The sequence below is a fragment of the Protopterus annectens genome, chromosome 2.part0 (genome assembly GCF_019279795.1).
Source record: "Protopterus annectens isolate FY-2018-M chromosome 2.part0, PAN1.0, whole genome shotgun sequence".
NCBI lineage: Eukaryota > Metazoa > Chordata > Ceratodontiformes > Protopteridae > Protopterus > Protopterus annectens.
In genome coordinates, this window is record NC_056728.1 from 1,381,450,121 (window position 1) to 1,381,473,898 (window position 23,778).

A 23,778-nucleotide genomic window follows, 5' to 3' on the forward strand; every position below is an offset into this window, starting at 1 on the left:
CAGCAACAGACTGTATACATTTTCTGCTTAATATCTTTAAACTGTCAGACATTTACTGTGTGCTTTTTATATACATTGAAGGTGAGATAAATTATACCAGTTCCAGAACTAGTCATTAGACTATCAAGAGAAGATTCCTTTTCTCTTTACTTTCAAATAGCAGTTTACCACTGCTAGTCCTGTACATTCATATAATGGCCAAGGTTACACTCTAGTCTATTTTTGTGCAGAATTTCCAATTACTTCATTGTTATAGTTACTTGATAATTAACAGGACTAAAAAAGAAGCTTCTGGAAAGCTGCAAGATAGCTTTCAGATGAGGTAGCGAGATAGTTTCAGACTTTTTTTGTATTTAATTAACACAACTTCTTGTCATATTTAATGACATTTTTGATTTAACATTTATTACATCACCCCTGCCAAGTAGCTCCACAAAGAAATAGCCTGTTTTTATAGAAAATATTACTAAAAAAAATAAACTTGATCTAAATATGAATTGCTTAGAGGCAAAGTTTTCTACTGAAGGACCAATATATCAGCACTGAAAAAAAAAACAGAAAACTGACCACTGAGCCAATAAAATGACTACACTTTGAGCCCCTTTTGTGTATTTCTCATTTCATATAAACCAGGCAAACACATCCTGTCACAAGATGAATAATCCCAGTCCTCCTAATGTAAAAACACAGTAACAAGAATCCCACAAGGACAGTGCTACTACAAACAACTTAAACAAATAGCTAGGAATTCCTTATAGAAGGTGATTAAAGCAAACAGTGTAGCAGCAGCAACAGTGATAGGAAAAGTGCTTTTTTAGTAAAAATATTAATGAGATTCACAAATAAAGCAAGGAGACAGCAATGATTGCTTAAAAGGTGATTTCAAAGCACACTAGTAACAGCTAGATCAAGGAAAAACAAACTTTATATTGATAAAATGCAGAAAATGCATTAAATAATTGGAAAATATAACAGCTTCCAAAACAAAGAAGCACCAATCCGAAGCTTTTTTCCTGAAAAGTAGTTCTCATACTCTCCAGTGATTGGTAGTCTAGTCCCAGATGTTACAGAATTCAAAAACAAGTTGGACAGAAAGGAGTAACATTCTGCATATTGCAGTGTGCAGTAACTGATTGAGGTGATATGAAACAGAGGCTAACAAAGGCTTCAAGAGTCGAAGGGGAAGGCCTTCTCAGTTTGATCTATCAGGCCCCAGTAGAATGAGTAAATGGGATAAGATGGGCAGTGACATCTAGAGCTAAATTAACAGTAGGAGTGGCCAACTCTAAAGCCAACAATTTCAAAAAGCACAACAGAAAATGTGTGGGTGAGTGGATGGGAAAACTTTAGGCCTACAGATTTCTCAAAACAGGAAATTAAAACAGTAAATAAAATGCAAAAACAGAACAGACACTGCAGAAGGCATGTTTAAATGGCTAAAAAAGTAAGCGCAGACAACAAGAAAGAGAAATAAAATAAATTCCCTTTCTTATTTTCTGTTTTTAAAACTCTGTCAGGGAACCAAATAATTATTTGCTTGTAAATGTAGCCCGACTCTTATTGAAAGTAACTGTCACAGGCTTCCATTTCTGGCCATAAACAACTCCACTATCTCATTCCCTTGAATCCACAGTGACATTACCTTTTCGTGACATAACCCAAATTATTGCATAACTGCTCAAACAAGAAACTATAAAGGTAGACAGTTGCCTGAGCTAATGGTCTGTAGGCCACTGAAAGCTGCAAGCAACTTGACAAAATACAGTGACAACTGCCTTGTTGATACTAAGCTAACCTCTTCTAGAGACCCCCTGCAAACTCATTAGACAAAAGTAATATATGCTCTGCACTTTAAACCTCATGTTGATAGCTAACCAAGATGACTTCACTAACTTTACCATGTACTGAGAGACACAACATCTTAAAATTATAGGATTTGCAAGCAGAAATGAGAGCAAAGTGGAAAAAAGATACACAGAGAGTTTCAGTAGAAGTAAGAGCAATGAGGCTAATGAAACCGAATTTACAGTTGTACTTAAATATGCTCCCAATATATATGTAATCCCATATGAGTTACAGAAATGTGCAATTCTGGGCACATTGCAGATGCTGAGGGGAGCACTCTTGGCTAATACCAAGGACTGAATCAGTAGTAATTTCATGGATTTTAATTGTCTCATGACTTAGGAAGGGGTCTATTTCCAATCGAGATATGTAAAAAAAACTAAGAATTTTGGTGAAATTAAACCAGCAGAATCACATTCTTTTGAGTCATATCTTTTCTCTCACTAATGCTTTTAAGATGATTAGCCAACAGCCCTTCAACTGTTTTTTTTCTGACGGGTATTCCAATGCTGCCTTACAATTTCTTTGCTGTTGTTATAGCTTATTTTTCTTTATGATTTCCAGTGCTGGGCCACTAATGTCATTGTTTTGCAAGCTGTTCAGTATACAGAACTGTTTCACTTTCTGTAAAGTTGGATCTTTCCCTGTCTTGACTCTCATTTTCCTGTAACAATGTTATTGGGACTGCACACTCAGCAATTATGCTGATGTAGTTCTATATTACCTTTGTATAACTCTTCCTGTTCTATACTGTTTGCTGTACATGTCTCAGTATATAGTCTACTGTATTATTTCCCCCCTTGTAACAGATTACAGGTTGATGTGGTACCAGCCCTAATGCCATACAGCTCAATCTGTTGGAGCAAGAAATCTGGACAAAGCCATAAATAATGTAGGGACAAAGGCCCAAAATTAGGGATAATTTTTAAATATTGCTCTTACGAACTTAAAAAGTTGATAGAATAACATGTTTTGCTTTAGCATGAATTTTCTGAAGGGTATGAAGGCTGAAACTTAAATAGCTGTCATTATTTTTTTTACTTCAATCCAAAGTATTTTGAGAGGTATGTGTGGACATTTGAGAGGTATGTGTAATGCCTATGTTTTTATTTGTAGTGGTGGTTTTGATTCAGGGTTATTACAAATGCTGTCCTGTGATTTGCAAGTTGGCACTGCCTTGAGAGAAAGGTTATCCAGACAAGGCTATGTAAAAGTGCATTAATATATAATTGCAATTGCTTAATTTCTCAGTTTGAGAGTACACATTATGTCAAAGATATGCATGCATATTATATTATTACTTCCCCTGAATTTTGCTTAATGTGTTACTAAACTCACAGGACTTTGGATCTGCCTCTAGACTTGTTTCATACTCAGGGTCAAAATAACAAATACTTGCCTGTGATCTCAGACTTTTCTTAATTTTTCTTTTCTAAAGTCAGTTGCTGTTCTTCAATCCATGTGAATGCAATTTTTTTAATTATTTGCTTACGAATGCTTCTATTATGCAGACATGTTTTATAAAATATGCATTCAAATTTGGCAGAGCAAGTTGGCATCTAACTTCTTTTGCATTTACTTGGTGGCATTATGTCATGAAGTACCTTAAGCTTACCTGAGTCAGGTAGGGTTACCACCTGTCCCACTTTGTGAGGGACAAGTCCCTCTTTGGGCAGTTGTGTCCTGCAAAAAAATTGAAAAACTGGCAAATATCCTGAGATTTTAGGACAAAAATATTTCCTATATTTTATGTAATAGTTGCATAAAACAGTTCTTCTGTATGTGAAACACCTAAATGTGATAAGAAACAGAATAAGCAACTAAAATGCTACAAGAATAAGCTTTTATTTAGGAAAAAAAGGTGAAGTTCTGTCCTTTGTACTGGCCATTGGTATGTTTTGCCCTGCAAAATCTGGCATTTGTACCAAAAATGTCCCACTTTGGGCATTTGAAAAGGTGGCAACTCTAGAGTCAGGAGACATGCTTCTCTCAGAAAAAGAGCCAGAAAACTCTATCACCACATTTAATATCCTTATGAAGATAAGATGCTCTTCATGTTTCACTGTTGCAGTCCTGACTTATGGGATTTCCTGATGTATAAGCCCTTGGCTATCCCAACTGCCACAGTAAAAATTGTCTCTCCTCCTTAGGCTGGTGGATGTCCTATCTTATGTTAGTACGCTTGGGTATATAGGGAGCCAGCTGGTGCCTTGATATCAGTCTTTTCTTGCTGCTGGTGCCAGAAGCAGTATTTCATTGTGTCAGTCAGTCCACACCAGAGCGAAATCATCTGAATGCTAAGTACCCTGTTGGGGAACTCTTTTTCTTGCTTTAACCTATGTCAGGTAAGGTTAACAATTTTCTCCACTGTGGTAAGCTAATCCCAAACTGAGACTTCCATTTGCTGTGTGTCACCTGTCTAGGCCCTGATCACGACATTCCTAATTGTCTTTTCTGCACCCATTTCAACTCTAGGACTATAAGGCATAGGGCTGAAATCTTTGCTAGGTATCTTAGTATCCCATCAACTTTGCATCCTCCAATGGCGTCCACCGGTTGTCCTGAGGTTGGGCTTCCTAAACATAGGAAGGATAAGGAAAAAAAGACCCAAGTGTAGAGCCTTGAATGACAATCACTCTCCACCTGCCAGTCCTCCAAGGCTTGTTATCGCTGAGGAAGGTGAAGCACTTTCACAGCCCCCTTCTGCAACTTCAGGTGTTGATGCAGGCCTCTGTCAAGGCCTATCTAAAGTTCGACATGCTGTTGGGTCCCTCAACTTCTGCACAAGCCTTGATTCTTAGTTCATCAGTTGGGTCTGGAGTCATTCAGCAGACCTTGGTTTCAATGAGCGATCTTTTACTAGCTATGTCCCTTTGTGGCATCAGTCTGCATTGGCTCATTCTTACAGAGAGACCGGTGTTGAGATTGCAGACATTCCTAGGCCCAAGGCCAGAGCTACCTCGGGCCCTTATTTCTAGGCCTACTGGCTGTCATGCACACAGGTATCAGCAAGACTTGGTGAGGTTAGTTGAAGACCTTATTTATATAGTCAGAGCTAGGCAACCCCCTTTGGAGTCTTACCCAGAGAAAAGGAAGAGGGGTCCTACCCCTGAAGTGTTCTCTGAGCCTCCTGATTCTGATGAGGATTCGGACCAGGATGAATCTGTCATTGAGGAGGGACCCTTCCTTACTTCTTTTGAAGATTCAAATTCTAAAGAGAATCTGGCTTCAGCCTCGCCTCCTGAAGACATCACTTTTTGGAAACTCCATGCCATGAGGGAACATTTCCAGTGGGAAGCCCAGGAATACCCACAATCAAAAAAGAGGGTTAGAGAGTTCCTTGACCTGCCAGAACACAAACCATTGGCTATTCCTCCTATGTTAGAGGTCGTAGAGAATGTTTTTATGGATTATTCTTTGAATCCAGATTCTTTTCTCCAGCCCCTCGAAAACCAGACAGGATCTACAGAGTGCTGGAGTCACATACTTACCTCTTCAAGAATCATCTGCTGATCCAGAGGTTGTCGGTCCAGGACCCAAAGGTGCAAGGGCCAGCTCTTCAAAAAATCCTTTACCTGCTGATAAGGAATGCAGGACCCTTGATAGGTTTGGTAAAAAAGTTTATACTTCTGCTATCCTTGCCATGAGGGCCCTTAACTGCCAGTTTCATATGATCAAATACCAGCAGGCTATTCTGGATCAAATGAAGCAAAAGATAGCTTCCCTGGAGAACAATAACATTTCCAGGTAATTGCTGGAACTTTGCCATTTTAGCTCTCAGGTAGCTAGACATTCTTTACACTGTGGCTATGATGTTATGGAGGTCTCCAGATGAGCTGCAGTCTCTGTTTGTCATTAGAAGGCCTGCCTGGCTTAGGGAGCAAACCCTCTCAGACCATGACAAGTTCAACCTTCTGGATGCAACCCTGGACAAGGACTTCCTCTTTGGGCCAAAAGCTGAGGCTGTGCTCAAAAAGATGGGAGATAAAGCAAAATCTATGCAGACAGTTAAAAACTTCCTCCAAGTTCAGCCTCCTAGGTTTAGTAGGAATGTTCCCACTAAACACTGGTCTTTTCCCTCTCAGTCAAAAAGCAGGCAAAGGAAACCCCGGAGGAAAAAGATCTCAAAGGCAGCACCAATCACATAGGCCCAGGCAATGGTTCTGAGAAATCCCCAGGCAGGGGAGTTCTAGGCCACAGGGCCCTGGCATGGAGCATTCCCCCTCCCCTTGCCCCCACCCTTTGCCAAAAAGATAGGAGGAAGGCTGTCCCTGTTCAAAGAAAATTGGGCCCTCGACAATGTCACTTCAGACAGGTGGGTTCTGAATATTATCTCAAATGGTTACAGGCTCACTTTCAAAGAGACACTAAGATACTGAGGTTTGCCAGGTGTTCCACAAAATCAAAGAGCAGAGACCTTTTCTCAAATTCTTAATCTGTGCACACAGGGCTCAGTGAAACCAGTCCCAGAACACCAGAAAGGAAAGGGATTCTACTCCAGGCTATTTCTGGTTCCCAGAAAAGAAGGCTGTTGGCACCCTTTTCTAGACCTGTCCACCCTCAGTGCTGGTACCAAAATTCTAAATGTTGACTCTTCAAAAACGTCTACCCATGATAGTTCCTCAGGCCTTAATGGTTACCCTGGAACTAAAGGATGCTTACCTGCACATTCCTGTAGAGGAATCAAGCAGAAGCTTTCTATGTTTCAGAGCAGGTACCAGTCACTTTCAATTCTCTGCATGCCCATTGGCTTGTCTACTGCTCCCAGGGTTTTCACAAAGTGATTAGTCCCTGTGATCGCCTACTGCAGAACAAGGGGGTCCAAATTATTCAAGCCACAAGTCTGTCAAAGCTCCTCAGGAATCTGGCCTTTACTCAGAACCTCCTCACCTCCTTGGGGTTCACCATAAATCTAAGCAAATCCAACATAGACCCATCCACCAGGATAGATTTCCTGGAGGCTGTTCTGGATTCTTCCCTTCAAAAGGCCTTTCTCCCTCCAGAAGAGGTCTCCTTTCTGATTCAATACTTCCAAAACATTATGCAGAGACAATGCCTCTCAGTTAGGGAATTCCTCAGAGCATTAGGCTATGTGGCATTTTGTATCGTCATGATTCCTCCGGCCAGGCTACTTATGAGGAAACCCCAGTGGTACCTCAAGAATCTGTGATGCCAGCACTCACAGTCCTTGGAGACAGAAATTCAGCTGATCCCTTGCCTCAAGGAGGAATTTGCATGGTGGACAGAAGCTTATGCCAAGAACCTGGGTCTCCCCTTCAGGTTCACCTAACCACAGATGCTTCAGAGACAGCCTGGGGTTCATTTCCAACACCTTCAATCCCAGCACAAATGGGAAATTTGTGTCAGAGACAAGCAGATAAACTGGAAAGAACTCATGACAGTTCAAAATGGCCTGGTACCTTTCAAAGAAAAATGGAAATCAGGGGTCTTGCTAGTCAAAACAGACAACACAACAGTCATATGGTACATAAACAAACAAGGAGTCACTCTTACCCTCTATGCTGACTAGCTATGCAGATCTGGGAGACAGCTCACTCTCTGGGGTTGCACCTTATGGTGCAATACCTTCCAGGTGTTCAAAACACTCTAGCAGATCACCTCAGCAGGAACTTGATGGATACCCAAAAATGGCATCTGCATCAGGAAACATTTCTTGGCATAGTCCAGAAATGGGGAACCCCACAGATAGACCTCTTTGCCACCAAGTAAAATGCTCAGCTAAAAAGATTCTGTTCAAGGAGCAAACTACTCAAAGTCTGGAAGATAAATGCTTCCTCCTTCCTTTGGGCCAACCTTTTACTTTATGTCTCCCCACCTCTTCTCCCTTGGATCCCCCTAAAATTCAGGTGAGAGAGCCCAAGAGTCATTCTGATAGACCCAGACTGGTGAAGGAAACAGTGGTATTATCTCCTACTACGTTTAACCAACAAAAAGCTATGGCAGTTATTTCAGAGAGTGGACATTCAAACTCAGGACAAGAGGAGGTTTGTGCATTCCAATCTGCAGACCCTCAGACTCTCAGCTTAGATAATCTCCCAGCATCCACCTCCTGGCATGCCCTAAGCAGACAAGTTCAAGACATTCCCAAAGAAGCCAGAAGGCCTAGTACTAGGAAATCACACTCAGCCAAGTGGAAAAGATTCTCCATCCAGTGCCAGCAGCAAGGCCCCAATCCTAATTCAGCCAATGGCTCTGCAATTTTAGATTACCTGGCTACCCTGGATGATAGAAGCCTGCCTTTTTCTTCCATCAAATTTCATGTCTCTGCCATTTCAGCCCACATCTCTGCTCTTCCTCCTGTCTTTTCATACCCCCTGCTGATACAATTCCTTAGGGGAGTGATCCATATCAGACCTCGCAGGAGGCAACCCACACCTCCATTGGACCTCAGTTTTGTTTTGGAAAAAAATGACACCCCTCCCACCCCCCACCCCCATTTGAATCAGCAGCTTCTGCTGACCTAAAATCTTTAACATGGAAAGCAGCCCTTTTACTGGCTATAATTTCAGCTAGGAGGGTCTCTGAGCTGCAGGCTTTCATGGCAGTGGAACCATTTGTCATATTCCACCCAGATGGAGTATCCCTCAGGGCTAACACATCCTTTATGCCCAAGGTGGTCATGGACACATCCTTGAATCAAGCCATACATCTGCCCAGCTTCTTCCCCAATCCTCAGAATCAAGGGGAGAGAATCTTTCATTCCTTGCATGTGCATAGACAGCTCCACTACTATCTTGACAGAACTAAATCTTTCAAAAAATGAGAGCACCTCTTTATATCCTTTGACACTGGCTTTGAAGGGAAGCCAGTTTCCAAACAGCCTATTTCCAAGTGGCTCACTCATTGTAGTTCCTTTTGCTACAGTCATCATGGTAAAACACGACCTGAAGCTGTCAGGACTGACTACTCTACTAGGGCCAGTGTCACGTCTGCTCCCTTCCTAAAGGATTCCCTACCTAGAGCAGGATTCACCACTGCCATCCTGCAGGGCATCTTCCCCTCTCCATAATCTTCCTTCCACCCTCATCTCAGCTTTGGGAATCATGCAACAATTCAGGCCCACAATAGTGAAACATGAAGAACATAGAACAGCTGTGTGCACTTACTATATGTTTAGATGTTTGAGTGTGTACACTGTTGCAGTCTTCTTTCCCTCCCTCCTTCCCCCTTTGCCTACTATAGTAGTCTGCTTCTTCTCAAGACAGTGGACCCCATGGGTGCTCCCCCTGTCTGGCCTAGTTTTTGCCTTATACCTTTGCTTATTGTTCATCTTGGGACCTCCTACCTAATAGTGGGCAAGAAAAAACTGATGATATGGTGTCGGCTGGCTCCCTATATACACAAGCTTACTGACATTGGATAGGACGTCCACCAGCCTAAGGAGGAGGGAGATTTTTACTCTGGTAGCCAGGCTGGCCAAAGGCTTACATGGCAGGAAATCCCACAAGTCAGGACTGCAACAGTGAAGATCCCCAAACATCTGCATTTATTGTAAGTGTACACAACTGTACTTTCCTTTGTTGTTGGATAGCTTAGCAATGATGACCATTTGCTTTCTAAAATGTAGAGCTCTGTTGCTGTAATTTTGTTATGTGCATTTATTTTAGTTTCAAAAAACTTTAGCTTGCAGTGATTTGTTTAAATGTTATGCTATCTTAATTGCGTTGCTTTAAAATGTAATTTGGGATTTAATGGTCCAATATATAATCTTCTACAATATTTATACTCCGTAGTCTATCGACATTTTCCTTCTATTTATGAGTCTCACATTTGCTTATAGTTAACTGTATGCTCAACACGCTTATAGCTCAGCACTGCAAAAAAAACACTGTGAATAATAATCTGCATATCTTTTATTCAACTTTCAAATGTAAACAAATCCTGGCTCATGACAGGAAAACCAGACTATGAACCAATTTCAGTGCTGAACACCTTCTTCAGTACAATCTAAGGTACACACATTTTCCAATCACTTTAAATTACATCAGTAATTAGACAACATTTTGGTAAATATAAATAAAATTTTAATTTTCAACTGTGTAATAACATATATTTCCTTACCAGATATATTTGTTAAAAAATATGTAAGATTGCAGGAGTAGCTTTAAAAAAACTTCACATATTATTAATATAATCTTCTTCTTCTTTTGGCTGCTCCTATTAGTGGTCACCACAGCGGATCATCTGTTTCCATTTCTTCCTGTCCTCTGCATCTTGCTCTGTCACACCAACCGCCTGCATGTCCTCTCTCTCCATAAACCTTATCTTAGGCCATCCTCTTTTCCTGTTACCTGGTAGCTTCATCCTTAGCATCTTTTTCCCAATATAGTCTGCATCCCTCCTCAGCACATGTCCAAACCAACATAATCTTGCCTCTCTGGCTTTGTCTCCAAACCTTCCAACCTGGGCTGACCCTCTAATATACTTATTCCTAATTCTGTCCACCCTCGTCACACCCAAAGCAAATCTTAACATCTTTAACTCTGCCACGTCCAACTCTGATTCCTGCCTTTTTGTCAATGTCACAGTCTCCAACCCATATAACATAGCTGGTCTCACTACCCTCTTGTAGACCTTCCCTGTCACTCTTACTGGTACTCGTCTGTCACAAATCACTGCTGACACTCTTCTCCACCCACCCCATCCTGCCTGTACTCTCTTCCTCACATCTCTTCCACACTCACCATCACTCTGAACTGTTGATCCCAAGTATTTAAACTCATCCACCTTCGCCACCTCTACTCCCTGCATCCTCACCATTCCTCTATCCTCCCTATCATTCACACACACATATTCTGTCTTAGTCCTGTTGACCTTCATTCCTCTTCTCTGTAGAGCATATCTCCACCTCTCCAGGGTCTCCTCCACCTGTTCCATACTCTCACTACAGATCACAATGTCATCTGAAAACATCATAATCCACGGGGACTCCTGTCTGATCTCGTCTGTCAACCTGTCCATCACCATTGCAAATAAAAAAGGGCTCAGAGCTGATCGTTGATGTAATCCCACCTCCACCTTAAACACATCCGTCACTCCCACCGCAGACCTCACTGCTGTCACACTAGCCTCGTACATATCCTGTACCACTCTTACATACTTTTCTGACACTCCCGACTTCCTCATAAAATACCACAACTCCTCTCTAGGCACCCTGTTATATGCTTTCTCTAAGTCCACAAAGACAGAATGCAACTCCTTATGACCTTCTCTGTACTGCTCCATCAACACTCTCAGAGCAAACATCGCATCTGTAGTGCTCTTTCCTGGCATGAAACCATACTGCTGATCACTAATCATCACCTCCCTTCTTAACCTAGCTTCCACTACTCTTTCCCATAACTTCATGCTGTGACTGATCAGTTTAATCCCTCTGTAGTTACTACAGCTCTGCACATCACCCTTATTCTTAAAAATCGGTACCAAAACACTTTTTGTCCATTCCTCAGGCATCCTCTCACTTTCTAAGATTTCATTAAACAATCTGTTTAGAAACTCCACTGCCATTTCACCTAAACACCTCCATGCTTCCACAGGTATGTCATCTGGACCAACAGCCTTTCCATTCTTCATCCTCTTCATAGCTATCCTTACTTCCACCTTGCTAATCCACTGCACTTCATGATTCACTATCCGCACATCATCCAACCTTCTCTCCCTCTCATTCTCTTCATTCATCAGCCCCTCAAAGTACTCTTTCCATCTGCTCAACACAGTCACCTCGCTAGTGAGTACATTTCCCTCATTATCCTTTATCACCTTTACCTGCTGCACATCTTTCCTAGCTCAGTCCCTCTGTCTAGCCAATCGGTACAGGTCCTTTTCTCCCTCCTTAGTGTCCAACCTTTCCTACAACTCTCTATACACCTTATCCTTAGCCACCTCTCTCTTTGCCATGCATCTCATCTCCTTATACTCCTGTCTACGTTCTTCACTCTCTGATAATCTCACTTCTTCTTCGCCAACCTCTTTCTCTGTATACTCTCCTGTACTTCCTCATTCCACCACCAGGTCTCCTTGATGCTTCCTCAAAAAAAAATGAGAATAGAGTATCACCCAATGTTTGTAAAGAAAATGTACAGTTTTGTAATAACTTTCCATAACAGTAGGTTTTTGGATATATCACTGTTGCAGTAATGCTGGCAGATGTAACATATCCTGCCAAGTACTCTTTATGTCCAGCCAGTGTTTCAAAGGTTAGGAGCTCCTTTTTCATGTGTCGTACATCTGACATTAAACCTAAGGATGGGAACTGCATGCTAGTACCTTAGGGATATATGAGAGTGAAAATCATTAGACCTTTCTTGTCCCTGGTAGATACTGCGGCTAGCTATAAAGAGGGTAGACTCAGATGACATAAAATAAAGAAGGGAAAGTGTTAGGCAAATAGGGGTTTCACCTCAGCCAAAGAAAAAATAAAAAACAAAAGAAAAGGGAGATATAGAGAGCATGCGTATACAGAAACGGTGTTCTATTTGAACATCTGCTGTTTTGGTAAGTTCTTATATAACTTGAACAATATTCATAATAATACTGATGTGCATTAGTTCTAGTGCTGAGGGCTAAGGTAGCAGTTCGCTTTTGAACTGTGCACTTGAAAGAAGCTAGAACTTTTTAACACAGCTGCACTGGAATGATGTGCTGAATATAAAGAGAATAACAATAATGCCATGTTTGGATATAAATATTTTAAATTCTATGTAAGTTATTCATATATCATATGCTATATACGTATTAGGAAATGCATTCAAATAATGCTGTGTTTTTAAGTCACGTTAATTGAATAATTGATTTTTTACCACATGACCACTATTTAAACAAGTGTTTGTGCTTTGAAAAAGTTTTACGGTCTGAGGAAGCAAATGTGAAAGTGCTTGCCGAATAAACGTTTATATTGTTTTTACTTTAACATAGTTATACTGGAATTTTGTCGAGTCCGTGGTTGCCTTTTGGTGCTTAGTGTATTTGGATATCTCTAATATTCATAATTAGGTCACTGTTGCTCTAATGCTGACAAATAGGATTTCATTTTCCCTGTTATTTATGCTGCATGAACAGTCAGCCATTGTTTAAGACTCTTGGAAGCTGAAGGTACTGTGAACAAGCCAAATCAAACAAGGCATGTTGACTTTTTTTTGCATTAAGTAAGCAAGGAAGTAGTTAAGTGCTATATTTTATGATCAGATTATACCAGACTGGGCTACTCTGGTTAAAACTAGGAACACCAGACTGAGTGACCTTTGATAGGATTGCAGAACTGACTGCACTGCTTGCACTAGTTTTACTGCTAAATTAGTGAGTTTTTGTTCTAATTAGTTCACCATTTCCTGCTGATGCTTGAAGAATGTTTCCAGGCTAGTTGTGGGTGTTACTTGCCACAGAAGTACAATACAAGTGTCTTGCTATTGGTTGGTATGCTCTAGTGAGCTTTTGTGTTGCTCATTTTCTGAGTTATAAATAATGTGATTTATTGTGATGCTGTCCATTGCATAATGACATGGCTAACTGCACTGTAGATGTACAGGCATTTAGAGCCTAAAGGTTTCTATACAACCTATTACCTCAATTCATACTGTACTTTAGTCAGCCATTCCCACTAGGTTACACATTGCTATGCATGTATAGACTTGGATTGTTTTTTTAGACAAGTAGCATCTCCAGTAAATCAACTGCAGACCCACAGGCACAATGCTCCCTTCAGCCCACATAAGTATGCACCTTTAACAATGGATTTGCACTTATCAACTATCTCTATAGCCAACCTGGTTGAAACAGGCATCCTGAGATAATGTGGCAATTGTTTTATGTTTACTGACAAGTACCTACTACTTAAAACAGCAGACACAATGTGTGAGAGATGTAGTTATACAATATTATTTGAGGCAAAACTTTCTCATAAAGCTACAACAAATAAGTAGGTTGTCAGTACCACACCAGACAAGACAACACTAAACAAAGCACATACAACTCAAACCAAACATATAGACCTACATATATTAAGACTCTTAAAAGTAACCTACCTAAAGCATAAAGGCCTTCTAGATGTAATATAAGAAGGAAGTCCCCTTAGCAACATCACCAATGCACAACACCCAACACAAGCAGCACTCACCATAAAACATATATCTAAGAATCACTTTGACTCGGTTCAAAAGCCGATAAGGTAAACCTCCATACAATCCAATATATTAGCCTTAGGTGGCTCCAAAGTGAGACACACCAATGCACCACTCAACAGGCTGTGCAAAGAGGGTCAATGTCAGTTGCTCATCAAGTGCCAGGATTTTCTACATCATGGAAGCACTTATGTCCTTGCACCACAAGTACACATATGACACAGTCATGACACGTGGGTGTAAATGACTTGGCATATACATCCATGAGCTACATGAAAAGAGACATTATGGACCTCTCAGAATATGTGTCTGAGACTGGTATGAACTTAGCTTTGAGCAGCATTTTATTATCATCAAGAATGATGCTGCAAAATGAACGAAGGATTATTGATTTCAACAACTGGATTAGCTTTTGGTGTCATTCAAAGGAGGTTCAATGTACAACAGCCTGGGAAGAGATGGTAGATAGTCACAAATGCTTTGCCAGGAATGGCCTTCCCATTTCCCCCCAAGGATTTCATATATTGGCTAAATAATTTTCCATCCACATAGTGCCTTTTTAGGCAATGTCAGTCTTCTACAGTTTCCAGGATAACTAAACAGAATCCAGATAACATTAGGACATTGCTGCTCAACACTAAGACCCTTAACAAAAAACTCTAGCGCCGACAAGCACTACTTACCCTGGAAAATATTGACGTGCATCATTACGGAGACCTGGTTCATGGCCATTGAAAGCACTCTATCAAAACAAGGTTTCAGTGGTTATCACACATTCATGCCCACCACATTAAATGAAGGCACTTAAGATGACAGTGTCTCCATATTCATAAAGAAACATTTCCATCTCCCGACTCTTTAGACAAGATAATAACGTAGAACTCCCCCATGTCCAACTTATTATTAACAGAAATCCTTATCATATCATGGTTAACTATAGGCCTTCCTGTAGGTTCTCCTTGGCCCATACCTCCTACCTAACTACTACAGGATCCTTATGTATTAAGCCAAACTTCCTTCTCCTAGGAGACTTCAACTATCCCTCCATAAACTAGGAGATTATATATCATTAAATATATATGACCAGAGATAGGTTCATAGATTAGTACTAGGCTAACTGCCCTTGTGAGCCATTTTAAGCCTAGCCAGTTATCCCTTGTGAGACTCAAACCCTGCACCTTGTGTTTGTAAGGCAAACACCTTAACCATTAGGCCACCCTCCTAACCCAGATTACTGGTCTTCATCAATACAAACTCCCTGGACCAATTAGTCCACACTCCAAGCAGAGGTGATAAAACTCTGAACTTGGTCCTTACCAATATGGGGCAGCTTTTCTTCCCAACAATTGTAACTCTCCCACCATGATCAAATCAGATCAGAAGTCAAGTCGTATTCACCATATGACTGAACCCTGAAGGATCTTGCAGTACTTCTGTATTCTGAAATTATGCAAAGGCTAATCTTCTTAAACTGAATGTATTTATTTATTTTTTATTTATTTGACATATATTTACCAAGAAAGTCCAACTGGGTATGTGCCCATTTTCAGTGGAGGCCTGGGGAGAAAAGCTCCAGAGAACATATTCAGCAAATTACAAACTGACATTATTTACAAAGACTAAGATAATATAACAGAAGTACACTTTTAGGATTCAATAAAAAATAAGCAATATGGTTAGGGCACTCTGTATACATAAATCAAGAGAAGACTGGGATAATATCAGAGAACTATAAATTGTGGATACTGTAAAAGAAATAATAGAGTTTGAATGATGACCTAGCTAAAGTAAAAAGCCCATTCCATCTTGATGTTCTCACTGATTACATCGAAACATTCACTGCCAAATTCTGTGCACATGTAAATACCTGCATGGACACATTTTGTCCCACTCTGAAATAAATATAATGTCAAATTCAAAAACAAGTCCCTGTGGTGGAATCCAAATATACACTGTCTCTGTAATAAAAGACAAAAGCTCATTGCATGCAAAAATAAACCTAACTTTCAAGATGCCCAAAACATTCTTTTTAAACTAAACAAGGAAATCCAAACCCTGATCAAATCAACTAAAGTTAGATATGAGGAAAAAATAGCCACACAGGTGAAGGATGACCACAAAATTTTTAATTGTATTAGAAGCCTCAGAAACAAAAACAATGCCCAGCACTATGCAGAACTAATAGTAAATTATGTCACATGACTGTGCAGAGCTAATAGTAAATGATATCACATGGTCAGGCCCAGAAGACATACTACTAGTGGGCACATTTAGCTGAAACTTCAACACCAGTGGTGGGTCTTGATGCAGAGAAAGCATTCAACAGAGTAAGCTGGGATTTTTGTGAGTAGGGCAATTGTAGCATTTGCATTCCCTGATACAATAATAAGATTACTTAGGAAGATATATGAGGGATTGGAAGCAAAAATCAAAGTGGGAGAGTTCCTCTCCGATAAGTTGTGTCTGAATAGGGGAACCAGAGAGAGAGGTGTCCTGTTTTACCTTTGTTATTTGCATTATATTTAAAACCACTGGCAAAGAAAATAGGTGATTCAGAAATTCAAGGATATAATCTGTATGGTAATCAAGAAAAGTTGGTTTCATTTGCAGACAATATTATTTTATACCTGATACAGACAGAAAAGGACAGTTGAAATTTGTGGAACATTATGAGACAGTTTCAAGTCTTTTCGGGATACAAACTTAAAGAAGATAAAACAAAGACAATAGCTGTAAGCTATGCACCCACACACAAATTAGTTCAGCAATACCATATTTATGGGGAAAATATAAAATAAGTATTTTGGAGTATGGGTTTAAAATTATGCTGATATGTCTGCTAAGGATATGTGGGAAGAGGCTAAACAATAGATAATAGAGAAACTAGTAGCTGTTGTATATGAATATGAAAAGCAAGATACAAGCAGTAAAAATGTTTTTGTCCCTTCAGTTTTATATACAGGTCAGGCATATTTTATTAACCAGAGGAAAAGATGCGGACAGTAATTGATAAAGAGTTGAATTGTTTTATCTGGGAGGGGAAGAGGGCAAGAGTCAAATGGATAAGTTGATCTTTCCAATAGAACAAGTTGGTTAAGGATTGCTTGATTTGAAGGGATATTTTAGATGTGCACAGTTAAGGCTCTTATACATAACACTAGCAGAAAACTGCAAGTCAAAGTGGAAAGAGATGATGATGAAGCAGGGGGAAATTTAAGAAATAGGGAGAGAGTGGGATTTTGTATGCAGATCCTTAAGGAGGATAACAACAGTCATACAGAATTTCATAAAATTGCAGAAAGTATTCTAAGAAGTTAGCCAGCACTGGAATGGAGAAAAGTCATTCTGCCAATCGGAATGACTGCAATCAGGGGAACAGAGAATAGGAAGAGAGAGACGGAATTTACTGGAGGAAACTGGCAAAGGAACCAAGCTATTATGAAGAATAGTTAGAGAGGGAAAGTTAACAGAATGTGAAGAGGCCAAAAGGCATTTGGACTGCAGGCTAAAGACTGCCTTCCCTGTCAGAGATTCATATCAGAGTATAGGCTAAGAGAAAGGGATAGTGGAGTCCAAAGTGAAAGATCTGCTCTAGTAGAGTTTTTAGTTAAATCTAGAACAGAAATTGCTGCTATAAAAAGATAATTAGTGAGGCATTTAAAATATTGCATGATAATCAGAGGAGGAGGTTAGAGAAGACTGGAAAATGAGCTTGGATAAGCAATTCACAAGGAAGTAATGGAAGGTCATTATGTATTACTCTCAAATATGCAACAAAGTTAAGAAGATTTAGTATTTCTGTTTGAAAGTGTTTGCATAGGTATTTTATACCCCAGGCAGACTCCAAAGAATTTTTCTTTAGATATATGGCAAATGTTGAACGTGTGAGTGAGAAGAAAGAGGTAACTGGGAACATATGTTATGGGAGTGTAATGAGTTGGAAGACTTTAAAACTTCCCTACAGAGTACTATGTCAGAAATACTGGGTGAGCAAATAGATTTAACTAAGAAAATTATTTTTTAAGCTGGAGAAAAGGATCAGAATTTCCTAGACATACGAAGGTTTTATTAAGTTAAATTCTGGTCACTGCCAAAAAAAGCAATTACTAGAACATGGAAATAAAAGTCTAAACCAACCAAATTTGAAGCAGTGAATATAGTAACAGAGATAACAAACTGGAAGTGGGATCTTTAGAAAAGGAGAAAATTACATAGGAAAATATGTAAACTGTGAGAACAATACATGAAAAAAAGTTTTCGAGGAGGAATGAGGTTTAAGGGAAGGCAGGAACTGAAATTTATGCAATGTTGTATTGATTATATTGTACAAGAGAATGTATGTGATATGTAATGTCTGTAACTATGAACAAGTAAATATGGTTTGTTTTCTTTTATATAAATGTAAGATTACCTGTGTCACATGTGATAATTTAGTTAAGGTGTTTAAGAAAAAATATTGGAAGTCTATCCCCTCCAGTATTCTCAGATAACATATCCACATCTACACCCCCCAATCTTACAACAACAAGTTTTCAAGGTGTGCTTATGGCCATGAACACTTTTGTCTTTGAGCACAGATAACATGCCAGGTTGCCTCCTGGTCAGTCTGAAACATGACTTGTCTAACTCCCTACAGAAGCTATTCAGTATTGGCTTCAAAACTGGCTTCAGTCCTTCCCTTGCATAAAGGAAGTGCTTTAATGGACCCAGGTAATTATAGACCCATAAGCCTGACCAGTCTCATATCTAAAGCTATGGAAAGGATCATTTTAGAATTAATAAACAAGAATATAAATAAACTACAGACTCTTGACCCAACTCGTTTCAAATTTGTCAAGAAAAAGTGCTGCCAACTTAACCTTGTCAGCTTCTTCCAAAAAGTTACTGAAGCAATGGGTGAGGGCAAAACAGGGCACACTGCATATTTAGGCATTCAACACCTTCCAACATTCAGGTATCATAGGTAAATGTCAGTCACTATATAACTGATTGCATAGCAAATTGGATCTATACCAGAGCCCAGGAAGTTAGAGTGTGTGGCTGTACCCCCTCTAAAAACATATTATTAGCAGTGTACCCCCTCTAAAAACATATTATTAGCAGTGTACCCCCTCTAAAAAACATATTATTAGCAGTGTACCCCCTCTAAAAACATATTATTAGCAGTGTACCTCAGGCTTCAGTCCTTGGGCTACTTATCTTTGGCATTTACTTCACAGAGGTCAATGTTAATGTTAAAAATTTATGGCTGACCAAATCTGAATTTGACTGCAAACTTGGTGCCATCATAAATGTCCCAGAGGAAACCAAGATACTGTATGAGAGCCTATCCCAAGCAAATAGCTGGTGGCAAAACCATGGATTAAAACTAAATGCCAAAATGTGTATGACAGTATCATTTAGCAGGCATGACTCACTTTGTAACTCTAACATTCACAACACACCCCTGAAAATTGATCCTGTAGTTAGGGGTCTGAAACCTATATTGACAATGAACTATTGTACTTTTTTGATTATTACATATTCACTGTTGTAAGGAAGTCCTTTTTAATTGCACAGCTTATGTCTACAGGCATTATGTCCACCACATATAGGGATGCAATTGCTCCACTGTACACATCCCTCATTAGGCCAGTCACTGAGTGTGTAATGCCCCTTTCGGTATGTACCTGTCCAAGTACTTGTTACGGTTGGAATGACCACAAAAAAAATCAAGGACCTAAATCAGAAAAACTTTACAGACCATCTCAAAGTGTTGTCCTTCTTTTCAGTATCATACAAGCTGTTGAGAGACAACCTCTACCCTGTATCTAGAGCTTCAACAGAACCTGTTCTGTCAGCGCTATTACACATTCACAAGTGAAATGGTATTATAAACACCCATTCAAGGAATCTCAATCTCTTCTGCAATATAATTGTTGGAGATATAGATTTGTATCAAAGATAATACTGCTTCCACTGCAGATAAAGCAAAGTATTCTAAAATTGAAGTACTATGACATTTAGATGTGTGTATGTGTGTGTGTGTGTGTGTGTGGGGGGTCACTTAGGTTAGAATTTGAAATTTTAAATCTCCGTCTTTAAGTGTTTAGTCTTTGCTGGTCATGTGATTTTTTGAAATTGTATAACTACCAAATTGAGATTGACTTAATTGTTCTGATGAAGTTCAGTATACACTTGAACGAAAGCACTTAACGTATTGTTTGTGGTGAATAAACGTATATTCAGTGGAATTGTGCTGTGACTTTGTTCATTGCTTCTTGGCTTGCTGTGGTTACTGGTCTGGAACTTTTTTGGAATATAATTAGAACCTTGTTGGCAATATAGATTTGTATCAAAGAGAATATTCTATGCAACCAACTTCCACTTCAGATAAAGCAAAGTACTTCTGTTACTCAAGTCAAATGGAATTTTGATGAATGGAGGGGAACCACAAATTTACCTCCATTTTAGCACTCCTGTCCTTCATGGATTGGGGGAACATGTAAATGTTTAACATATCCTTGTTTGGCTAGTCTCGTATTCATATGCAAAACATGAGGACTAAAAACTACCATGGGAGTGTAAGGCTAGGCTTCCTAAGATCGTCACAGATCAGTAGCCCAAAAAGCAGCTATGACATAAATATATATATATATATATATATATATATATATATATATATATATATATATATATATATATATAGTTCATTTCATCTAAAGCTCATTTGATCAAGACTGAATCAGATTTCATGCTAGCCTGTAGAAAGCGACTGTTGGTTTGATTTTGGAGCACCAGGAGTTATAATACAAATTAATCAGTATTAATTTCCTAGTAATGCCCACTGTTATTCTACATGTCCATTTCTAGAAGTCTGTGTATTCAGTTTGTCTGGATTATTTTCTCCATAGTTATACAACTTTAGAGTTAGTACAGTTAAGCTAGGGGAATATTGGGCAAAGCTCCCCACATGGGGGTGTGTGGAAGCACTTTTCATAGGTTCATAGGTAGGTACTAGGCTATCTGCCCAAAGGCATTTATAAGCCTAGCTAGAATGTGTTGGCTTTCGCTGCCCCCTTAGATTAGTTCCCTGTGCCTCTGTCCAGCAGTGCCACTTAAGTGATCCCCGAGGTAAACTTTCTGTTTCCCATCCACTCGTCAAGGTTTCTTTTGAAGTGTGTTAGCGAGGAGCTTTTTCGAGATATATTTAATGTATGTGACATTTTCAGTGAAATGAATTTTGATGTTTTGTGGTTTCGATGTAATAGGGTTTTGATCCAATGTGCCATTGTTTTTTTTTTTGATTGAATGTGCTTTAGCTCAAATGAATATGTATATTCTTATATATTAGCTATAGATATATGTATCAATACATGGGTCTACTACACATGACTGACATTTCAAAAAGCTGAAGGCCATATTGCTGAGACCATATGATCGACTTTTGAAATGTCGATTATTTAAAAAAAAAGAAAAAAAACACAACCATCACTAATCTTCACATTGCTAGCAGGATGCCCCCCTGCACCCCCCACAACCCTCGGAACTTAAATATACCAACTCCGAGATCGCACTACAGTGTGGAAGATGGAAATCTTTCCATTCCACACTGTACGGAGATGCCCGTTCTGCATGGTCGATATTTCCAAAGTCAATCATATGCTCTCAGCCATATGGTCTTCGGCTCTGTGAAATGTCGACCATGTGAAGGAGATATTATCATGTCCTATCAATGCAGTGTTCTTAGCCTTAGAGAGTGCATTTAAGACCTGCCCCTAGTAATATTTGGGGGGAACCATGCTTGCTGGTATTGCTTGAAAGGTGGCCATGGAATGGCGGTGGTAAAATTGGAGTTTAATTGGTCAGGCAGCAGATTTACTATATCATCTGCTTCATATAAGTGGCTCCATTAACAATCAGTTCTGCTGACTGTTGTGTACCGCCTTTGAGGTTTTGGACATGGCTAAAGAAAGCCTTGTGGTTGTCCTTGCCCTGGGAGGTTATCTTTACCTCAAATTTGGGTTTGGTAGACTTAGTTTTGCCCTCCTAGTTGTTTGTTTAACCTGCTGGGTGTTGCACTTCCTGATGTTTGCTGTGACTTTTTTCCTTTTGTTGTACAATGTCTTTATGTTTAAATTTCATCAGGGTGGTTTGTTTTTTTGATTTTTTTCTGGGCTTGTCTTGATGCATCTATTAAAATCATTGTACAGGGTTCCTGAGTGCAGGCAGCTATGTTCTCTGGGTTTGGAGGTGCTTGAAATTTTGTCAGGTAATCTTTTAATAATATTTTGCCTTAATCTAGTTCCAAACTGTTACGTGGTTTGCTGTGGTCATAACATTATTTTTATTTTAAAGGAGAACACTTTATTGTCATTACCAGACTGGACACTACTCTGGGAGGGTGCAGCATTCTCCTATACTTATGAATACCAGGTACAGAATGTTTGCACTCCTTGTGAGTATATGCACAAACTGGTCTAGTGTATTTGTGTTTACTAAATCCAGGAATCTCTTGGCCTGCAAGTTTGGGATCACATAAAATTTCCAGTTTGTAGGGTGGTAGAAATTCCCCATGAATAAGGTACTGGGTGGTAAGGTAAGTGTCTCCATTAGGTTTAAGTATGGGCTGTGGGTTTTGTGGGTAAGAGAGGGTGATCTATATCTTGCAAGGATATGAAATGGGACTCTAACTGTGGCAATTTGGACATGGAGAAGTGCATTACCCTGTTTGCCAACCTTGTGGTATGTTTGTTTTCAATGCTTATCAAGACACCTCCAGCTTTAGTCCCTGCCTGTGCAGTAGCTGGTCTAAATGTGTGGGAGGCATTGTATTCCTGCACTTCTGGGGTGCTCTCAACAGTTTTATCCATGTCTTAGTAACAATATCTGCATTCTCCAAGGTGTGAAGAGCTTGGAGGGAGTGGAGTTTATTGTTTAGGATTCTAGCATTGAGCAGTAACACCTATAAATTCTTTGGAGCTGATTTTGCTAAGCTGGAAGGTTTGTCAGCTTGGTATTGCCTAAAAAAAGGCACTATTGTTGTACCCAATATTTGAAATCCTAGAGTGGATAGGTGCAGACCACCCATGGCAAAGTAACCTGGTATATTGACCATATCCTACCATGCTGCCAAATGTTGTACCCACTTTGAATGACACCTGAAGTTAAGCCAGTTATTAAAGTCAGTCTTCTTCTGTTCGTATAATTGCATCATCTTTCATGAAGGTGGAATGCTTTTCAGTGCTAGGCTCATACCAGCCTGGGATATGTGGTCTGAGAGCTCCATAATATCTCTCTTCATATAATGCAGGGAGGTACTCTCAAGTCATTTACAACCACATGGACTATAACTGAGTCATATCAGTACTTTGGTTCAGTAGTCTGAATCTGTGAGTGACTTGGTGGATCCTGGCCTCTGATAGGCAACTGACTTTGATTTTCTACTTTTTTAGCATAGTAAGTGTGGTACTTGTATGTCTCACAATGGAATCTTCTAGAGTACTAGGTAGTGTCTTGGCTTGCCTTATGGGTTTTGTCACAGAGGCTTCATGGAATAGGGCTGCATGTGTGGTGTTGAGTGTTACTTTGGTAGAGAGCTTTTGGATTTGATGAGGATAACTGATGTAGGCTGAGTGACTTGAAGGTCTTGGGGGTTGGAAAGATTGTTTTTTTTTATAGTGCTACACCATATGTTAGCCTATGTATCAGGTGCATACTATGTGTGGTGGGTGTAATGTGTGTTTGTATGTCTTACTGATGACTTGATTGTTTTTTTGAGTGCTTGTATGCGAGTGTCTTGTCTTTGGTGACATTG

The 23,778-nt window shown here is 39.7% G+C and overlaps 1 protein-coding gene across 31 annotated transcripts in view; it reads left to right on the forward strand.

Moving 5' to 3' along the window:
• ANK2 (ankyrin 2) overlaps window positions 1–23,778 on the forward strand; it is a 3,034,032-nt gene that overhangs the window by 2,557,507 nt on the left and 452,747 nt on the right. The window lies entirely within an intron of this gene.